Here is a 16,748-nt window from a genome sequence, read left to right on the forward strand (position 1 = left end):
TTGTGAAGACGGATGCTGGTAATGAATATATTAAAAATACAATCCTGTATCCGTGGATATCTGACACCGGATGTGGTAACTGAATAGGTGTAGATCCTGTAACTTCTTTAACATTAACGTTTGTCTAGAATCTTGCTGAGATTTACTCATTTACTCTCCTTTTCTGAAGGCTTCTCCTTACTCCATTTTTGCCAAAGACAACCCTTTTCTGTGCTACGGAATCCCTTCCTCCATGGGGCAAAATCCATTTCTGCCTGGGATGTCCTGGTTCTCTGACCTCCAGTTCTCCTCCAGTGTCTCACCCATTCCTTTGAGGGGGCCCCTCTGGTTTTCTTTACCTGGGTTTCTCGCCTTCCCCACACTACCCTTCCCTATCCTCTGATCTATATGTGGCTTCTTTTTTCCTTCCAGGCATGGGTAAGCTTATAGGTCTTTGAGGAGGGTTATAGGCATCGTGGTCACTTGGTTGCCTTGCATAGAAATACTATGACAGATCCCTTTCCTCACCCCATCCTCTCTTCATGTCAGTTTTTATACCTACAGCTCCCGTGCAGCCCGCCGATGCGGCTCTGCCTCAAGTCCTCTGTGTATGTGTCTCCTCCTCCCTCTCTCTCATCGCTTTCCACCGCTCAACATTTGCCTGACCCCCAAAGCCTTACTTTCCCTTCAAGTCCAAGGTGAACATCACCTCTCCCGGGAAACCTTCCTGCTCTCCCTGTCAGAATTAACCGCTCCTCTTTGGTGTTTCCCCATAACTGGGGTGGCCACTTAAAAATGCACATAAAATGTTTTATTGTGCAATAATTTCATACCTAGTGTAAACTATGAGGCATAATAATAGTTGCCTATTATGCACTATATGTGAGCCTAGCACATCTGTGAGCCTAGCACCTATCTTAATAAGAAGAATATTATCAATATCATTGCATCTACAATTCAATCCTCCTGCCCCCCGCCCCCCCACATAGGTTTTCCTAAAGGATGCTGTTCAGTTTTCCATGGAAAACTTGAGCCTTAGAAAAATGGTATTATATCATTCAACCTTCTGCAACTTTTTTTTCATCAACTGTGTTAAAGATTCTTCCACGTGGTTGGTTGACACCTGTAGTTCATTCGCTTTTGTGGCCGTATAATATCTCATTTTGTGACTATGCCATAATTTACTTATCCAGTCTCCTGTGCATAGACATTTGTGTCGTTTCCAATTTCTTGCTAATATGGATATTTTGAAACATTTTATACTGTGTATGTGGGACAATTTTTCAATGGTTTCTTGAGATAGTCAATATCTTATTCACTCAATATTAAATTAATAAGATGATATGCAGAAATGCTACGTTGGCAGTGTATATATCTTTATAACATAATGCATAATTGTTTTCCCGTATTGTTGCATCAGATTACCCACTCCCCCCAATGTATAAGATTTGATATTTTCAAAAAATTGTCTTTTGAAACTCATCACTATCACACTTTATACCATGCTTGGTGGTATATAAATACTCATCTCCCTATGAGATGATAAATATCATATTTTATTCTTTTTTATTTTTATTATTTTTTTTAACTTTTTTTTTTTTTTTTTTTTTGGGACAGAGAGAGACAGAGCATGAATGGGGGAGGGGCAGAGAGAGAGGGAGGCACAGAATCGGAAACAGGCTCCAGGCTCCGAGCCATCAGCCCAGAGCCTGACGCAGGGCTCGAACTCATGGACCGCGAGATCGTGACCTGGCTGAAGTCGGACGCTTAACCGACTGCGCCACCCAGGCGCCCTCATATTTTATTCTTGTTTATCCCCATGGCCTGCATCAGTTATAAAAAAATACTTCTAAAAATGATAAATGAATACCAAACTGGAATAAATACAACAACCTGTATTTGATTTGAGTTACAAGACTTTTGCTTTTTTTTTTTTTTTTTAAGTATATTTACTTATTTTGAGAGAGAGAGAGAGAGAGAAAGGATGAGTCGGGGGCTGGGGGACAGAGAGAGAGGAAGAGAGAGAATCCTCGCATCTTTGCCAGCAGAGCCCGATGTGGGGCTCACACTCATGAACCATGAGATCACGACCTGAGCTGAAATCAATGTTGTACACTTAACCCACTGAGCCACCCGGGCGCCCCGACTTTCTGCTTTTTAATGCAAACACCATGGAAAGGTTGTGGTATTATCAATCGTTTGCACAAAATGGTTAATCCAATCAGATTGTTTTCCTATTAGCTCAGCAGAACTAAGAAAATGATAGTTTCGTTTGAGAAAGAGAGAAGGTACTACATTTGAAGCAAGAAATACATTTTGGAAAGAAGAGCCTAAAGAGTGTGACTCGGGATGTGGACACTAGAGCCCAGAGAGATGAGCACTAGGAGATAAATAAGGGGTTCGGGAAGGGAATCACAAAACACTTCATACTCAGCCAAAGATTTTCACCTGAGGTTCTCCATGTGGCTTCCTGACCCAAACTCTCACAAATGATGCTAATATTTCCAAAAAAAAAAAAATTTTAACGTTTTTATATTTCAAGAGACAGAGAGGGGCAGGGCATGAGCAGGGGAGGGGCAGAGAGAGAGGGAGACACACAATCCAAAGCAGGCTCCAGGCTCTGAGCTGTCAGCACAGAGCCCAGCGCAGGGCTTGAACTTCAAAATTTTTTTATAATATAGATTGAATGTGGTCGTCTGGGCTAGCCTGGAAACCTAACCCTAACTTTTAACATTTTCTCTCAGGGTAAAGAACTCAAAAATTCTGAACAACTACTGACAAATACACTTTTGGAAAAATGACTCATCTGTAAAATGGGGAATGCCTATATTGAGAAAGTAGGTCTCTGCCTTTTATCACTCCAATCTCTTCACCCCGAGGGCCAAAGAAGCCAGAGGCTAAAGAAAAGAAGCATTTCTGTGCTCTTAAAAACAAAACGCACAACATCCATTAAACAACACTTTGATCACTGCTTGTCTTCCGCTTTGAAAAATCACTCAGAAAAGGAGTACCCAAACCTCCCCAAGTAGGAGATAGGCAGGCATTCCTTATGGGGGAAATGTAAGAAATTGAAAAGAAGCCACTGGCTCAAAAAAGAGGAAGACTATGTCAGCAGCATTACTCAACCTGTGTCTAAAGGGCACAAGATACTCCTGAAACCCCCACGTGAAGGCAATTGACAATAAAAGGCTTCAAAACATCCAGAGGTCATTGACCCTGTCCTGCTCACATCTTTGATGCTGGCTTTCACATCATGTGCAAACTGATACTTTAGTAGGTCAATGCCTAAAAACAAATTCCTGAATTCAGTAGGTCTATTTGTGAACAGAGACGAGTCAATACAAAGTGGGTAAGAACTACACCATAAATCTCAAGCCAGCAACCCCACACAGGCGCAATTCCGCCTGTCTCTACAACAACAAAACCATCCAACCATCAAAAAAGAAATGCATTTGGAACAGAACTCAGTGTTTTCAGCCCTGGTAGAATGCACATGCTCACCGCACTCTATTTGGTGTCAAGGGGATAGCCAATGCTTGCTGAAGTTACAGGGAAAGGTTTAATAGAGGTCTTTAAAATATTACTCTGATTAACTCTGACACCTCAACTGTTTCCGAAAATCCATGAACCGCTGTGCTTTAATTTTCGTCCTAGTTCACAATGCTGAGGCACTGTAGCGATTTGCATTTATTGAACACCTCCTATGTCACAAAATCTGGCTCTTGGCTATTAAGAGAGTTTGGGTTTTGGGGGGGGGTGGTGGGAAGCGCTAGGATGATGTTCGGGGGTTGACTCGGGTTAATTTTCTGTGAACACAACACAATTGGATACGCAGCATTCACTCTCCTCCACGTCCAGCACCGTGAGGTGTAGCGTGAGGAAATGATGCTTTTTCCCTCTGGCATGTGTTTTTCAATTCTCAACTCTTTTTCCTCAATCTTGCTGAAATTATACTTCCGGTCGGAGGAATAACTTGATGGGTCAGGCACTTTCTCTCAAATCAACTCATTTCCAAGTAGGAAGTTAACTGCATTCCCATGGAAAGTCACTGGGGGTTTAGCCCAGCTGTTCCAGAGAGTATCATATGAGCAGCTCACAGTAAAGGCTCTTGCTACTTTCCAGCCCTGCCTGGTGGACTTTCATCTTCCACTAGACTAACAGCTAGTCAGATGTAACCGACACTGCCTTTCCACGGAGTCAGGAGAAAGCATTTTGAAAGATGGGCTACACGTTAGCTTGTGTTTATCCTATCAGTAGATTTCAATGGAAACTACACGGAGAAAGCATCTTGCTAGGCTTTGGAAAGATTGTACTCAGAGTAATTTATTTATTCATTCATTTGCTCACTCCTTTAGTTAAAAACCACCTGCCTAGCCCCTCCTATGCCTGGAGTTGATCCCCTGCCCCTGGAGCGGCTCCCCCAGGGAGCTCTATCTTTTCTGCACATGCTCTGTCTGCTGACAGCTAGTTATCTGAAAAATGTGGCCAAGCAAATGGCAGAGGCTAACTAATGTTCAGAGGAGAAAACCGGAAGGAGGGAGTGATCCTGTTCTCATTCCTTGGCCATCGATGCTTCCCGCAGCCCGCTCTTGACTCCCCAAATTACAGCCTCCCTCCAGCCCACCTCACACTCCTTGGCCTCGTGTTCCCAGCCCTGGGATTCTCCGGCATAGCGGGACAAAAACCTACCCAGAACATCTTTAAATTTGTGAGGAGAGTTAGAAGAAGAGGGAAATAAAATGAGATTCCGGGTAACATGGTCAAGCAGGGGAAATGCTGAGCTGGTTCAGAAAAACAGTAGATTAACTGTCATCAGGCTAACATTACCAATTATCCAGAGACTTAAAGTGAGATTACTTGGGCTGATAATAATAATGCCATTCTTGTTAAAGAATTCTTTAGGACTTTTATATAGCAAAGTGCTATTTCCATTTCCTCGTGTCAAACTGTCTCGGTAACACTGACCCGTAAAAACTGTCACGGTACTTGTGCTGTGTTATCAGGTTTAAAAAACAAAAGGTTTTTAACCTATCATGATGCTTTAGGATCGTAGATTTGAAAGCTGAAGCAGCTGTAACTCCATCATAAAGATGAGTAAACTGTCATCCAGGGAAATTAAGTGACGATGAACCCACAATCTGGAAAATTACACCAATGTTTATTTTTCCTGAAACACATTTAGTTATCTCCTAACCGTATCATAGGGAGAGCAAAGCTACACTTAAGGCAAAATAGGACATGAAGTAAGCTGAAATGCAAGAGTATTTTCGTGTGCTAAAAGTACAGGACATAAAACAAAACATCATGATACTTTTTTACTCAGGGAAAAGGTCTGACAACCGGGTCACATGTACAGCATTACTCATTGGTGCATTACCTAATTAATTTTCATCTTTCATATGCTTTTGAAATGGCTAAGAATAGCACGAATTACTCATCCCTTATAAATACAATGCAGACGATGTTGCAACATGATAATATTCCCCGGAATTCATAAATTTTGTGGCAGAAAAGTATCTAAGTCATCCTGCCTTTTAAAAAATAAGATCTTCTGTGTTTCCAATATCTAACCATAAGAGAAAAAGCAAAGAGCCTCCTGAGAAAGGACCCAGGTCAAGAGAGAAAATAACCAACGGGCAAATCTCGGCCCGAGGCCAGTGTGGATGCGACAGGAAATGCAAAACCTTCCAGCTGCCCCTCTAACTTCCTGTCCTCTTGTGCCATTAGACTTCCCCACTCACAGTCGTGGTAATCTTTCTATATCTAACCCCCTATTACGCTTTGGCATAAAATCCTGCCTTGTTTCCCCAGGAAGCCTATCTGATAAATTCCACAATTTCATAAGCTTACAAGTTGGGTATACTTGCTCAGATTTACCATGTACCAAGCATTGTATATGAAAACACAGAAGTTGTAACAGACTCGGAGTGCGATACAGAGTATGCCTTGCTCCGTCCTCCATTCTAGAACCCAGATGCTTGCGCCTGAATCCCAGGGGTAAGAGCCGCATCTGTGCGATCACAGAGTCCACTGAATGGCATTGCTATGTGGTGGTGTCGTCAAGGCAAGGGGTGACTAGTGGACCTCACGGGGCCACAGGGGTAACAGCGCCCTGAGCAGCGACCCACGACCTGCACCCGGTCCAGACTTGAGGCAGGCCGAGGAACGCATCACATGCTGGCAGTCCTGGTGGCTCCGTGTTAGGTTCGGGCCACAGCGAGTTTAGGAGCATCCATGGTGCCTTGGGGATCTTTGAGGTGAAATGTCAGCATGGTGGCCAGAACAAGAACAAATAAAAATGGTGGGGGGCACCCAGCACAGAGAAGGCTTGGTTTTGCAAGCAGGGGATCCTCCAGGCTTCCTAAAGGCCAGTCGGGAGAAAGGGGACTATGGTTAGAATTACCATTGTTGCAAGGTGGTGACAAAGTCCAAGAAGTACGGTTGTGCCACAGTTTATTAAGCTGTTTGGCCTTGGAAACATGGGTTACTCTTACATCCACTATCAATTAGAGAGCTCTTTCAAAACAAAAAAAACAAAACAAAACAAAAAAAACAGATCAGCTCTGTCCACTTGAAAAAAAAATGAGGTACAGCAGTTTTACCTAATTATCTTGGTAATTAAACCATCAGTGTAGATGCCTTCAAGATCAAGGAGCCTAAATAAATCTGCCACATATTATTTTAGTGTAGGCAGAGATAAATGTCCCTGATGCTCATTATTTTTCCAACAGGCATGATGCAGATACAGAGGGGGTAGACTAAAAATAATAATTTCTATTTGATTTTGAAATGCAGAAACATTTTGCAGTAGGATTATCAGGTTTATCTTCCTAATTGTGTTTTGCTTTGGTTACTATTAAAAAAAAAAAAAACTTGAAAAGTGGCAAAGAGATTACATTTAAATATACTCAGGATTAAAGGTTATTTTTTAATGTGTATACATTTTTTGAGAGACAGAGAGAGGCAGAGCGTGAGTGGGGAGGGGCAGAGAGAGAGGGAGACACAGAATCCGAAGCAGGTTCCAGGCTCTGAGTGGTCAGCCCAGAGCCCGACATGGGGCTCGAACCCACGAACCGTGAGATCATGACCTGAGCTGAAGTCGGAGGCTTAATTGACTGAGTCACCCAGGCGCCCCTAAAGGTTATTTTTTTTTTAATTACTAAAAAATAAACAAACATCGTCAGGACCAAAAGCTTGAAACACAAATATTGAGAGTAAAAGTTGATTGTTTAAATATAAATTGTCACATTTGAATTAACTGTTACAAAATGTGCATCATATGACACAAACGAATGGGTGTATTTGTTGGAGCACTTACCATGTGCCAGACATTTTATAACTGTTATTTCCATTTCTTATAACAATTCTGCTAGGGGAGCATTACTGAACCAGTTCCGCAGAAGAAGAAACAAAGACTCAGAAAACTTAGGTGATTTGTCTGTCCCCAGACACTCTGCTAGAACCCACTTGTACTGGAGCAGTTGGATTAATTACGGCAGCTTGACTGTCTCACTCCTGCACCCAAATCTTTATCTCAAGGTCTGTTTCCAAGAGAATCCAGACTAAAACAACACAGACACTGAGGTGTGTGTGTGTGTCTGGGGGACAGAAGCTTAGCTCACAGGAGTGTAAACGTAGGTGAAGGAAGGGAGAACATTCTCCAAAATCGACCATATTTAAACAATTCTTAAGGATCTATGCTAAAAGTCATCGTTAAGACCATGATAAAAGGGAATTTGTGAAATTGGCATGGAAGCAAAACACTGAGATACAGAGAAAGAAAGAGGCAAAAGGTGGCATCTTTTCTTTGTTCCCACCCCAGCATCCACCCACATATGAACATCTTCCTCTTTACTCAAAAAGATACTTCACTTCGACTCCTTACACATTGGGATGGGTTCTGAATATAATATCAGGCTATTTGCTCATTGTGTATCAGATCGCCATGTTTATTCTATTTTTTAGGGTTTGTAGCTACGTCTTTTTAATTTTTTTAATGTCTGTTTATTTATTTGGCGGGGGGAGGTTGGGGCAGAGAGAGAGAGAAACCTCAGCAAGCTCTGAACTGTCAGGGCAGAGCCAGTTGCGGGGCTCGATCTCACAAACCATGAGATCGTCACCTGAGTGGAAACCAAGAGTCAAAAGCTTAACCAACTAAACCACCCAGCCACCCCTACATCTCTTTAAACATTCTCACATTGTGTTGATATTTTCTTATTTATAATGCAAATGAAAAAGGGCACCCAGCATTCAAAGACACAATGATTTTAGGTGGAATGCAAATGTATCTTAATCTGTTTAAACACTTTTTAAAATCTCTATTTATTTTTGAGAGAGAGAGAGAGAGAGAGAGAGAGAGAGAGATCAGGGGAGGAACAGAGAGAGAGGGAGACACACAATCCCAAGCAGGCTCCAGGCTCTGAGCTGTCAGCACAGAGCCCAACTCAGGGCTCGAACACACTAACTGTGAGATCATGACCTGAGCCAAAGTTGGACGCTTAACCGACTGAGCCACCCAGCACCCTGTATCTTAATCTGTTTTAAATCAGACCACTAGTGGGGCGCCTGGGTGGCGCAGTCGGTTAAGCGTCCGACTTCAGCCAGGTCACGATCTCGCGGTCTGTGAGTTCGAGCCCCGCGTCAGGCTCTGGGCTGATGGCTCGGAGCCTGGAGCCTGTTTCCAATTCTGTGTGTCTCCCTCTCTCTCTGCCCCTTCCCCGTTCATGCTCTGTCTCTCTCTGTCCCAAAAATAAATAAAAAACGTTGAAAAAAAAATTTAAATCAGACCACTAGCTTATCCAAATGGTCTTTGGCTACAGGGACTCCTGGTTTGATGATTCAGCTCTGCAGAGCTTTGTGGCTATTGGGGAAAAAAATAAGTTCTCTAGGTAAAGGTGAATATGAGTCTCTGGTTAAATATTTGCTTGCATTTGAACTTGTTCTTGTGAATTTTCCACGATCTGCTTTTATATGGAAGAGGTGACAGAGATGGGGAGATTTGCCGATTTTTAAAAAACTATCAGGCTAGTAATTAAAATATTATATCTCCCTTTATCACATTAAGTTCTTTTTCATCCCCGGTGGAATGTAGAGATACTAATTCTCCAATATTTCCACTTACCAGTGAGAAAGCTGCAGCCGGGAAAGGCTGAACAAGCTGTCAGAGGAAGTGAGTTTGGAAGAGTGTCCTGATAGAAATCACATGTATAGGCCAAATGTTTTCATATAGTGGCTGACCAACGTATTTTCCAGTTTGAAACATATGTCTGTAAGCTTTATGAACACGATGTGTCAAAATCTACATAACACAGCTCATCCACTTTCTCATATTCTAGAAGAGATCTGAGTATATAATTCTTACATTACAACAAAGTGTGTAATTCCCAACTATTCAAAACCTCAGTACCTGATCATGACCTGTTTTGTTCTACTGACTCATTTCATGAGCAATGGGCACTTTCTAACTATTTGATGAGGATGGGTTTATACTCTCAAGTGTGAAGGTGGTATATTTAAGACTGTTTGGAAGCATTTCCATTCCCGGAATCTGGAAGCTGGCAAGACTTTTACGATAATTTGTTTCTCCACCTGTCCTCAAACATGTCGTATACACCAGAGGCAGGGCTGTCTTTTCGTTCTTCTGGATCAGAAACATTGGAACGACTACCCATGCTAATTAACGCACCATGATTCTATCTTGTGAATCAGGGAGCCGTGCTAGGAATCAGACAAAAGGCTCTGTAAAAGAGATTCTAGAGCAGATGAAGTCATAAGCCCCAAACCAAGAACTCTCTCACATATTTCCAGATGCTCCAGCAGTCCACAGGCATCTTGCCAAGCAAGCATGCCTCATTTTTCTTTCAGCCCGGTTACTACCAGCTTGGCTCTCCACATTCAAGTCTGCTTTTTCGCCTCTCTACTATGAAGGATATTAAAAATTATATGGATCCTTCCAGCTACCAAAGCTTAAACTATTTGTGTAATTAAACACAAATGAGGTAAAGGGTGGTTTGTGAAGGTTCCAGGTGACTGTCTCTTCTCCACTTTGCCTATAAAGACCTGATCAAGCATTGGCTGCTTCCTCCTCATACTGCCTTGCCTTGGGTTTAGAACATCTTTCTCCTGTGTCGCCCCTTCTCAGGCTCCATATGATTGTTCACACAATGAAAAGTCCTTGAGCCCCCACTCTGGGCACCCCTTGGTGGTGAATTCAGAGATGAATAAGCTCTCAATCAGTAGGAGCACACTGGAGAATAAATACAAGGGATGTGCCATGTGAGAAGAAAAAGCAAAGAGCTACAGAAGAAAAGATCAGGGAGAGGGACCTTCCGAGCGCGACCAAGAAAAACTTCCTGAGGAAGGTAGTGTTTGGGCCGAGCCTTGAAAAACCGGTAGGATTTCAAGATCTAGGGTGAGGAGACGCATTTCGGTTGAAGGAATTGGGTGATAAAACGTACACACACACACACACACACACACACACACACACACACAGCTAAAAAGATGCATCAGAAGTGGTGACAGGTGCGAGGTTTCCTGTTGGGACCAGTGGGATATAACGTTGGAGAGCTAGGAGACAGAACACAGTGTTCTGAATACAGATCTAAGGATTTTAGGAAAACAGGAGGGACTTGAGGTTTGGCGCTGGGGAGTGATGTAGTTAAAATGCTACTGTGAAAGGATTGAAGTGCAAGCAGAAGTTAGGGGAGGAGGGAGGAGACAGGGCTAAGCTTATTAGCACAAAAATCCAAGCAGGAAGTGACAAGGGCCTGGGGCAGAACAGGTGGCAAATCTGAAGGGTTAGAAGTCCAGGAGCCACCACAACATGGCCACTGACATTTCTGAGGTGTGTGTCTGTGGGGAAGCCATGTGAGAAGAGGAAACCATAAACTAGCTTCCCCCTGGTGATTCACCGTTGCCCCGGGATAAAGAAGGAAGGCATAAAACTGACGAATGAGTTTTAGACATATTCAGATTGAGGTGACCATGGAACAGCTGGGTAAAGATATCCACGTGGCAGGTGGAAATGCAAGAAATGCATAGGTTTCTAATGGAGGCTGAAGACTTAAAATCTGCAAATACCCCGCCCAGCCAACTTCCACTCCTGCTTCTAGAAAACCAGAAGCTGGTTGCCAGGGCAGCTAACCTATAATGCAAGATGGGTGCCATGGGTTTTACCTGTTCCGGACCCCTCCCCAGGTTGCATTCCTAACTCCATTTTACTGGTGGGGACACTGCAGCTCAGAGACTTTACATCATGTGCCGGAGTCAGCAGTAAGGAAGCCGAGTTCTGATTCACATCTTTGTTTGCATGTTCCACGTCCACACTAAGAAATGATTGCCTCTTCCTCCTTTTATTTCAGGGCTCCCAATGTAAGGACTAGCACACACTTCTTTGCCCACTAATATCTATTTTCCTGCTCTCTCCTGATCAGCCCCAATTATATCCAGAGCCACTCCCCATCCCATCACTGTTCTTAACCTAGTTAGCTGCTTAAACTTGCTCATTATAGAGGATTCCAAGATACTGTACTCTCGGCTCCTGTGCCTTGAGCTCTGTCCACATTCCCACCAGGGTACGACCCCCTGGATAAACTTTGGGCTATGTAACCCACAGCTCCTCAACGTTTGCTGTCCATTCTTTCTTTCTTTTTCTTAAGATCTTATTTTTTCTTTGAAGATTTTATTAATCTCTGTACCTAACGTGGGACTTGAACTCACGACCCTGAGATCAAGAGTCGGACACTCCACTAGCTGAGCCAGCCAGGGACCCCTCCCAGAACACATGAACTTCAGAACACATGCTAGACATCCCTCAGAGCTGCTTTTTTTAAATGGGACATGTCATTACAGCATCAGCTGCTCCCAATCGAAAGTTTCACATGCTACTCAACCAAATATAAATAATTTTCTTCTCCCCAGCAACTTGGTAGCTACCTTTGATTTCTTTTTCGCCCTGGCAAAATGACAAATCCTAAACTTTCTAACAGCTATCTGTATTTCTCCATCTGTACTACAGAGGTCATGCTAAAGCGGCTTTCAAATCTCTAGCCCCCAGCTCTACACTGAAAGTTATATTTTCTAATCAGTTGTGTGTCTTGTGATTCTTGGTTAACTTGCTCTGAATCAGAAAATTCTATGTTCCCTGTGCTACGTCTCACACTTTCCTTCCCTGTACCTCGGATAACTCTGAAGTCATAAAGGGATTCTCACAGGGTGGCAGGTGAAAATTATTATTCTCCTTCTAGAGGAGGAAGTGGCTGCTCGGAGTGGACTGTGACTCATTCGGCTCCCTGGGTCTTTTTAATGAACCGTTCACAGTCAACTGCCCCGGCCTCAAGAAGAGAAGAAACAGACATGGAGACTTCTTGAATAAAATGGTGGGCATAGAGGAGAGAGGACGTGGAGTGTTACAGGTCAAAAGAGAGAGCAGAAAGAATCAGTAACTAGGCAGGCTGACCTTCAGGGAACTTCTTTTTAGTCTGTTTACATACGGTCCTAGGGGTGAACTTCTTCAAATCCAAACCACAAGACCCCTCCTGAGTGAAGTTTCCTTTGCTGTTGCTGCGCTAAGCTGGGGCTCACTTTGCTAAGACCTATTACCTTTCTCACCTGTATACAATAGCAACAAAATTATGACTCCTTTTTAGCTCACCAACTATAATATGGAGGCAGACGCCGTGTCATGCTTACCTTTGTCATCCTAGCCTTTGAATAATGAATATATCTAAAATAGAATACTTGTGAAAGTAGTGAGATCCCCGTTTCTAGAAGTATTCAACCAGACTATTATAGAGGGACTTCAGCCATGCCGCTGTCATTCTGTCATTTATAAAATCCCTAATATCTTAAGGGCATTCGTGTGTGTGTGTGTGTGTGTGTGTGTGTGTGTGTGACAGAGAGAGAGAGAGAGAGAGAGAGAGAGACAGAGAGAGAGTGCACGAGTGAGGAAGGGGAAGAGAGAGAGGGAGAGAGAGAATTCCAAGCAGGCTCCACCCTGTTAGCACAGAGCCCAATTCGGGGCTGGAACCCATGAATCATGAGATCATGACCTGAGCCAAAATCAAGATGCTTAACTGACTAGGCCATCCAGGCACCCAGAGCATTCTTATTTAAAGGGGTGGCACCAACCCCAAATTTAACAATATATGTAAAAATAAGTTTAAAGTTTACAAATATATACAACTAAATAATACATACTAGTCCTCAAAGTGACTATTACAATTAGTTTAATATTCTGATTGTAATAATGATGGATCATAGAAATTATTAAATGTCTTCAGGCTAAAGTTTTTAATCACAAGCGCGGGTGTATAAATGTTAATTGAACACCGCACCTACTATATATCTCAGACCCTAGGGATAAAAGGATAAGAAACACGGAGCCCTGCCTTCAATCATTTACATTCTAGTGAAGGGTTATCTCCATTATTGGGATTGAGAGGTCACAGTCTAGTTATATAATTTTATTTCGTACCTCTGCTCCTCAGCACAGAGAATGTTTTCTTTGGGTTACTTCCCTTTAAAAGAAGCCTGTTTGAAAGTCCTCTTCGGAAACTAACGTTAGGAGAGAGGATCTTTAACCCCTGAGGTGACTCAAGTCTCTACTGTGAATGATCCAGCTGGGAAATGCCTATGGCAGAAAAAGGAAGGGGAAGAAGGAGGCCTGCAAGGTCATTTCAAAACCAACCTGAACTCGAACCCCTCCTGGCTATAAATTAAGGGTAGAGATGTGTACACCTTCACCCTCACCCCACATCCACTCCCACCTCCAAAGGCAACACAATTGCAACGTGGGAAGAGCAAACCTTGCTGGGCCCCTTAGTAACTGTCATTCGGAGAAATGCAATATAGGGGCCTCCACCTAGACCCTGCTGTACCAGATTAGAGTCTGTTTCTAATCAAATGGAATTTAGGTTTAAACCGGAATTAGATTTGGGACTTAACAGTCATTTCTATTTTCATTCATTTCGTGGATTCCAGCTCTCTCTATCGGCCTAGTCTTAATCCAATGCACTTCGGAAGGAATTACACAGGAGTTGTCGCCGAGCCTGGGGGTGGGGGTGAAGGGGGCGCTAACGCTGGGGCCCCTCCGGAGACCCCTCGACTGGGTCAGCCTTGCCTTGCCCCGGGATTTTGGCGCTCACCGCCGCCCTACAGAGACTGCACTACGCGCCGGATCCCGGCGTTTCCCCTTTCCGCGTTTATTGGACGCCGCCTCCCGTTCCCGAGGGGATTTCGCCACCTGCACCCAGGCTTTCCCGGCTCAGAGACAGAAAGAAAAGCGAAAGCCGTGGCCCGCGGGCCAAAGGGGAGGCCCAACACGCCGCGCGGCTGCTGCTCCTGAATCCGCAGTGGCCGCGAGGGCTGTTAACCACACAGTGAAGACCCCCGTCCTCAACTTTCAGCGCAACTCCGGTGCCGCCGACACTGCCGCAGCCCCGACGAGCCCTCGCCGGCCTGCCCAGACCCGCCCACCCCCCCCGCCCTCTTCTCCCCGGCAACGCGACCCAGTGGCGCCCTCCGGCAGCGGGTCCCCGGCCACCCCACCTCCGGAGCAGCACGCCTCCAGCCTGCCCGCGCGGGCCTAGCTCCCTGGCCTCGGAGCAAGATGCGCCCAGGGGCGTTCGGCTGCTCAGCGGCCCCAACTTCGGCTTCCCAAGTGACACGACGCCCTCCCTCGAGCGCGCGCCTGCCTCTGCCAGCCTCCACCAGCCTCCACGCGAGGTCCTTACAGCCCCGCCGCGGGAAAATGAAATGCCCTGCGCGGGGCGCTCCCCTGGGTTTTGAGAAACCGCTTCATTGGCCTGGGAGGACGCCTCGATCCTCTACCCGCAACCTCTGGCCAGATGATTTCCACCCTGGGACGCACCCAGGTGGAGGGGCCTGGGAACTGGAGCGGGAGGAAAGGAGGCAGCAGCGCTGAGTTGCTGGGATGCAGTTGCGCGCCACTTGCGGTGAGGGGCTGAAGGGCCCTGCGGCTCGGCTCCTCTGAGCAGGGGGAGCGGGCTCCTGTGCCTCTGCCTCGCGGAGGATCGCACACGCTCACCCTGGCGCGCGCGCGCGCGCGCACACACACACACACACACACACACACACACACACTGCCACCAGCACCCTCACCCCGTGAGCCGGGACGCGGAGGTCGGAACCCCTGGCCACTTTAAGGCAGGGGCTGAAACGCCCAGATGGAGGCAGAGGCTCTCGCCTCTCCTCCAAGCTTGCACCATCCTAGCAGCTCCCCTCCACCTTCACCACCGGCACCCCCCAATTTCCCAGAGCAAGAAAGGTCTTGCTTCTGAGATTCTGCTTCCTGAGCTAGCGCTTCAAGCTGCAGGGGAGTGGGGGGGGGGGGGCGGGCGGGATGGCTAGCGGGAGCACTGGAAAGCGAGTCCGCGCTCACCTCCGCCCTCCGCGCGGAGAACTGGCCAGCCCCACTCGTCTCTGGAGCACAACTAGGCGGCCAAGGCCGGAGAGCCGGACCCCGGGGCGTTCCAATTCCAGCGAGGGCAGGGAGGGTAGTGACAGCAGCAGCCACTTCGCGCGTTGGCAAAGGCACGGAATCTCCGAATAGGCTGAACCGCCGGCGCGGAGGGGTGGAGGCGAAAGGGGCGGAGGAGGAGTTGCCGGGGCCGAGAGGGATGACGTCCTCCAGCGCCTCTGGCTCGCGGGGATTGAAGATTCCTGCGCTCGCCCGGCCCAACGCGCTCTCTCCAGGGCTTCGCAAAGGCGCCGCGCCCGGCTCCGCTGCGGCTCCCGAACGGCGCGCACGGGGGCGATCCCCGCCAGCTTGAACCAGAGTGCAAGCCCTCTGGCCATCTCAGAGCATCTCTCTGCCTGTCCACCCGCCTTGGGGTGCCCGCCCGAGAGTCCCTGCCGATTCTGGGCGGGCCCGGGCAGACAGCCCCCGGCCGGACCAGCCTCGCCCCTTCCTCGCTTTCTCCCTCATCGACCTCGAGCCAAGGGCAGGCGCCCGCGCCCCGGCTCCTGCCCACTGGGCGAGCCGATGTCCCAGCCAGCTCCCGGCTGCGAACAGGGATGGGGCACCGGAAAGAAGAAGCGCTCACCTGAGTCACCCGAAGCCTTCGTCTCCAGCCTCTCCTGGAGCCTGTTCGCAGCCCCCAGGCACAACCTTCCTCGAAGAAAAAAAGTAGCGCAAGGGCAGAAGAGAGGTAGGGCTGCTTACAGGTCCCTGCGCAGCGGCTTTTTCCTCCGGATTCTCCCGGGTCCAGTGTCGGGCTCGGCGGCGGGAAAGGGCTGTCGGAGACTGGAAGGGGCCGCCAGACCCGGGCTGCTCCTGCAGCGGTGGCGGCGGCACCTCCAAGTTGCCACCTGCAGCGCGCGTCGGGCGCCTGTGACAGCCCGCGCCGCTCAGCCCGCGCCGGCCGGCCCTCCCCGTGCGTTGGTTGGCTGTGCCCCGCGCCTGGGCGGTCCCAGCGCTCGGCCCCGCCCCGCTCCCCGCCTCCGTGCGGCCGGTTCGCTGAGAGCGGGTCTCCTTCCAGGCCTCCCTGGGCTTTAGAAGCCGCGAGGTCTGGAAGCTTAGGCTTCGGCTTTGCAAGCAGGGGAAGAATCCGTCACGCACATGAACACGCACACACCCAATTTTCTGTAGGTTGGGGACTGGAGGAAAGAGAGAGGATATGAGAAATGCCCTCCGTGTGCGTTAGGGAGACCTGGATACTTGTGGGGGTTTTTTGTTTGTTTGTTTTTTGTTTTTGCTGGTATGCAATCTCTGAAAAGAGTTAACGTCACAGCGCAATCTGTGTGCT

General features: G+C 46.9%; 1 protein-coding gene across 2 annotated transcripts in view; it reads right to left on the bottom strand.

Annotated features, from left to right (window-relative positions):
- Positions 1 to 16,266, bottom strand: part of EPB41L3 (erythrocyte membrane protein band 4.1 like 3) — a 235,135-nt gene extending 218,869 nt beyond the window's left edge. Inside the window, exon 1 of one of the 2 annotated variants that reach the window (XM_058692632.1) lies at positions 16,166 to 16,266. The gene's annotated coding sequence lies outside the window, so the exon portion shown is untranslated. The other variant, XM_058692634.1, reaches the window with a different exon arrangement.
- Positions 16,267 to 16,748: the final 482 nt, after the last annotated feature.

The sequence above is a fragment of the Neofelis nebulosa genome, chromosome 11, assembly GCF_028018385.1.
Source record: "Neofelis nebulosa isolate mNeoNeb1 chromosome 11, mNeoNeb1.pri, whole genome shotgun sequence".
In the NCBI taxonomy this organism is placed as follows: Eukaryota; Metazoa; Chordata; class Mammalia; order Carnivora; family Felidae; genus Neofelis; species Neofelis nebulosa.